Below are 5,913 nucleotides of genomic sequence, written 5' to 3'. Positions count from 1 at the left end.
GAACCAGATCAGTTTAGCTGGACGAGCAAAAATTGAAGGATTAAGAACATTTGTTAAGTTTTTTTTGTCTCTAGACGAGACAAAAAAATCTCTGGACGACTGGCTCACTAAAATGTTGCTGGACGATTGAGAATATTGTATAAACAGGATCGTGATTGTGCAAGTCACTTCTTTGACATGAAACAAATGACCCCTTAATAATAAAATTTTTTAAAAAATAAATTTCGAAAAGAAATCTAAATGTAGAAGGCAAATATGGACACTATTAAAACGATGTAGCTGCGTAAAAATTAAATTCTAGAAGCGTGATATGTTTTAGCTCGTGTTTGTTTGATTAAAGAGGCTTATGCTTCTGACTTATGTTTTCCTTAACCCGTTTGTGTAAATAAGTAAAAGTAATTTTAAAAAACTGAGAATGCTAACTTATCTCTCCTAAGATTCTGCTTCTTTTTTAAAGACTTTATTAAATTATTTGCTTATATTTTTAATCCACTTGTTTACTTTAAGAAATGAATATTTTTTTTAAGATTGCCGCGACGGCCGCTTAGTTTTGTCAACTGAACTGCATTATTGTATACGTACACAGTTGCTTGTAGAATTGCAAGTGGTTCTCGATGCTGGCCGAGATGGACATATGGCTGACCTTGTGGTCCTTTCCTTACACACTGCCCCTTACCAAATTGCCTGCAAAATCTTTAATGATTTGTGTGAAACACAAGTAGTTACAAAAAGATACTTTACAAGTTATTACACGAAATGGAAAATGTGGATACTAAACTTTTTTTTTTTGGTCAAAGTAGGATACTAATGTTGTGTTTGGTTGGGGTGAATGACTCCGGAAGGAATGGAATGAAAAATGAACTATTTTATGGATATTTTTTAAAAATTTCATCCTCTATTCCATTCCCTACATCATATGTTAGATATCACCCTTACCATTTGAGATGGAATGCTCCATTCTCTCACATCCTCAATTTCTTCTTAAAGATCATCATAACAATTTTGCATTCCTTCAAATTTTTTCAAAACTTTCTTCCTATCTCTCTATTAGTTTCAAGTATTTTTTACTCATTCCATTCCATTGCATTCCATTCTCCCCAACCAAACACAGCAAACTTTTCTCCGTGTATAGCAAACATTACTTGATCGGAGACAAATTAAGGAAAGAATGAAAGATGTACTCCCTCCGTCCCACCCATTTCTTATCGAATGGGTTGGGCACGGAGGTTAAGAAATATGTATAAAGTAGTGGAAAAGAGGAAGAAAAGTGGGTAAAGTGGTGGGACCCATTGATTTTTAATGTATAAAAAGAAGATAGTGGAGTAAAAGTAGTGTGAAAAGGAAAGAAAAGTGGAGAAATGGTGGGACCCATTGACTATTTTTGGTAAGTTTTGAAATGTAAAGAATTGGGTGGGACACCCCAAAAAGGAAAGTGTAAAGAAATGGATGGGACGGAGGGAGTATGAGTATAAAAAATCATACTTCTTCTTCCAATATTGAAGGATTCTTTCCGGGACAAAGACCAGACAAGCACATCCCAACGCTCTTTGAATATTGCAACAATCAGATTCTTAAATGAACCCAAAAAGGGCCACTTTTTAAATTTGGTTTAAGTACTCTGTTAAAATATTATCTATCATTTCTTGCATTGATCCTATTAATAACCGGTGTTTGTTTGGTTGAACGAATGAAGTAATTTATCCCAGGAAGTAATACTTTCCTTTCAAATAAATTATCTGGAAACTTCAATAAAGTGTTTAGTTTTGTACTTCCTTATGTACATTATTTTATTTAACTCAATTATAAATTTATTAGTTGATAGATTTTGAATAACTATTGAATTCTTCTATTTATTATATAAAAAAAATTGATCAATATTTTATCTATATTCCTCTTCATTATTATAATACTAGTCAAAGCCGTGCTTCGCGGCGGCGTACAATAACTATTCATAAATTTTCAAGTAAAACATTAATATGAAACTAGCATAAAAGCCCGTGCGAGGCATGGGCCTCTAGTTTTTCCTGTGTTTTAAATAATATTCATGTATCATTATATTGTTCTCGCACGGGCTTTGAGTTTGTATTGTGTTTTAAATAATATCCGTGTGTCATCATATTGTTTCGAGCGTAATTATTACGTTTTATTTTTTAACAAAATATGTAAATATGAAAAATGTAATATTTGCAACCTAATAGCATTAACATTAATAATAAGTACTATTCCCTCCGTCCCATTTCATATGACATTTATTCCTTTTTGAGACATCTCTAAAATAGTGAACTTATTATACCTACTATTTTTAAACATTACTTTTCACTATCACACCCACTACTTCTCTATTTTATACTCATTTATATTAAATAAACATTATTACACTCACTACTTACCACCACTATCTCAAATCTATTATTAAATTTTGATATGTTCCACCACTTTACCTACTTTCCAACTAAATTTACTCTTTTTTTGCTACCTTTTTCTTAATCTCCGTGAAAGTCAAATAAGGTCACTTAAAATAGGACGAATGGAGTATATTTCAAAAAAAAAATGGATCAAAAACTACATTTGAACTGATATTTCTCCATTAAAATTCGTTAGGATGCAGAGACCATTATCATATTATCTATGTTCAAAATTATATTCGAAATTAATACTGAAATTTTAGATTTTAAATATATTATACCTCATTAAAAGTATCTGTAATTTATTGTTGAAATTATTAAATTATTTCAACTAATATACCATGATTTTGATGAAAACTTGTTCTTGATATGTGAATTACGATATCCAAAATCATGATTCAATGAAGATGTGTGGTCCGCGTTGTCTTACATTTATTTCTTCTTTTTTGAGCGTACTTTTGCATAATTGTTAAAGTGATACATGATGAAGCAGATTATCGACACATTTTTTATAGTATATGTTGCACACATTTTGTATAAATAGAAATTGAAACATATATTGTATGTAAAAAGCACATACCTTATTTTATTATAAAAGCCTCAATTGAACTACTAACCGTATAATTGCACCCCAAAATTTTCTAACACCTATGATGTGTCTTATCCTTCTATTTTTCATATCAATTATATAGTACTTCAACGTATTATATTTTTATTGTTAATTTAAAAATATTAGATGATTATTGCTTTGATACAGTATGTTATAACAATATCTTGTTATAAAATTTTAATTTTTTATAATTAATTTTTTGAGCTTGTCGATTAAGACTTTAAATGATTTTTCATGTAATCGTTATAAACCAGATCCCAAACAAATGATATTCTGGAATTTCAAATAGCAAAAAGAGAGTAGATATGAGTTAGGCCTCATGAAGTTCATAAAACCATGAAATATTTAGTTCAATTAGTCGTGTAGTTACTTTTTTAGCTTTGTGCAAACTCACATTTTTAAATATTTTGATACTCGTATTTATTAGGAGTGATCAACGTGGCATATCATGTTCAATTGTTAAAGATATATCCCGTTTAATCAGATCTTAGTTTTCACCGTATCGCCTCAGATTATCCTGTTCAGAATTAATTATATTTTATTAGTTTAATTTGCAAATGATTAATTTAATTGTAGTTTGACTCATTTTATTTAACTGGTATGTTATATATCGAATGATGGCATATTAAAAATTATAGTTTTAAGACTTTAATATTTATAACTTATTTCTCTGTGTTATTTTATTTAATCAAGTAAAATTTATAATTCAAATCTTTTTAGTAGTTCTTGTAAACGCGTTTTATTATTATATGGTTGATTTTTGATTAACAATATAGGATTTCCTTAAATTCACCTTCATATCACAAGTTATAGTATTTCAAATACATATATCATCAAAATTACATCATTTAGATATATTTTCTGACACCAAATTTGATGTATTGTCACTATTCTTAAATCTATGATTTTTTTTAAAAAACGATTTAGTTACACATCAAATTCTGAATTCATAAGTTTAAAATTAAAAAATATTCTAAATAGGAATATTCTTTCCATCACCTTATTTCGTGTTCTCCAAAATATTGTAATCTCTTTATAAATCGCCTTTTATAATAAAAGAAATTAATATGACATAGTCCATGTTGAAAACCATCAATTTTTCCTTTCAAAGATGCTCGCTTAAACCTCAGTTTTTGTGCTTATTTCTCACATTCATGACTTAAAATTTCTATAATATTGTATCGGTGCTCGTTTAAACTATTAAGTTAGATTCGAATTCGTTCTTTTTTATTCGAATATAAATTATATCTATTTTTAGAAATCTGAATCATGGCTCGAACCCGATTATTCATATTCTTTTTCAATTTTAAATTTATTTACGTAAATAATTAATTTATAGATATTAATCTATCATGTAAACAATATATGAGACTTAACTGAAATAATAACTTATCTCAAATAAATAAGATATTGAAACGAATATAAATACAAAGTCTTAAAGTATGTGGTTAATGCTTTTGAGTAACAAACTAATTGTTTGTGCAGTTCAAGTGGTTTGAGTAATCTGTTTGTATCGGAGAGGTCCTGAGTTCGAGTCTTATGAATAACATTTTTTTTATATATATGAGATGAGATTAGGTTCTGAGTTAGGCTCAGGTTCGGAGCCAGGTAATTTATTTGCTCAGGAGGGAGGCTTGACACGAACCTGTTGGGCTATTATATATATAAGTAGATTTGAGAGATTGTATCGTAAATTTTGAATAACTGAGAAAAATATATGTATTCAAACACGTGCACTTTTTAGAATTTTATGGTGACTATAATTAATGTGTTGGACTGTTGGTGAGTGTAGATGATACGTAAGTTAAAAAAACTAATAATTTTGAGTTAAGGCACCGACAATCTCAATGGCAAACTGTTAAGAATAAATATAAATTACAAATCGATTCCATATAGGTTTTCAAATGTCAATATAATATCAAATAAATTATCCACCAGAAATCACTGCATGTAATATAAGCCATCTTTAGAACACAGCTTGAAATATATATTGTTCAAGTAATCCTAGTTGTTTAGAATAACCATGGCATTCCGTAATTTAGACTGAAACCAGACACTCCCATTGTAAGCATACATAGACAACTGAACTTCCTAAGTTGATGCAATATTATAATAAGTCCTGTGCCCCAAGGTATCTTCCTGAACACCATCAAAAATTACTTGGGCAATTGATTTCAGTTTTTCACACATACCACCTTATTCATCTGGTACTCTTACTAGTTCCTCCTGTCAAAAACAAAAAATACTATCTCACGCTTTATTTAATCTCTTTCTTCTTACCCATTATATGGATGTTAATCTCTACGATATTTATTTTCCTACCCAATTATATTTCTATTCACTCGGTATTCGTTACCCAATAATTAAAAAATTACAAATATTTATTATATAGATCATAAAAATTAATATTTAATTATTAAAATAAATAATTAAATATTAATTTTTATCGATTTTTTTCGGTTCGGTTTTGCAAGATAACCGGAACCGAACCAATTAAAACGGTTCGGTTTGATTTTTTTAGTTTCGATTTTTTACGATTCGGTTTTAACCGGTTTTTCCCTGTTTCGGTTTGAGTTCAGTTTGAGATCGGTTTTTTACTCACCCCTACCACCATCTACATCCAGCAAAGCCATATTAGCTGAGGATCACACAGTGTGACACGGAGTCTAGAAGGTTCTAGAATATTCCGAGTTAGTTATAATAAGTACATACAGACCTGTGCGTATAGGTTCAGTAGTATATATCATGTCTATATATGTTCTGAATAGTTTGTAACTGATTTCATTTTGCTCATTCTCTTTTCTTCTTTATCTAGTCAGATAGTTTCTCTGTATGTTCTTCAATACAAGTTGTTCCACTTACCGGTAAGTAATTTACGAACAAACATAACAGATACAT

This window comes from Daucus carota, chromosome 2 (assembly GCF_001625215.2).
Source record: "Daucus carota subsp. sativus chromosome 2, DH1 v3.0, whole genome shotgun sequence".
Lineage (NCBI taxonomy): Eukaryota > Viridiplantae > Streptophyta > Magnoliopsida > Apiales > Apiaceae > Daucus > Daucus carota.
Note: the sequence above shows the minus strand (reverse complement) of the source record.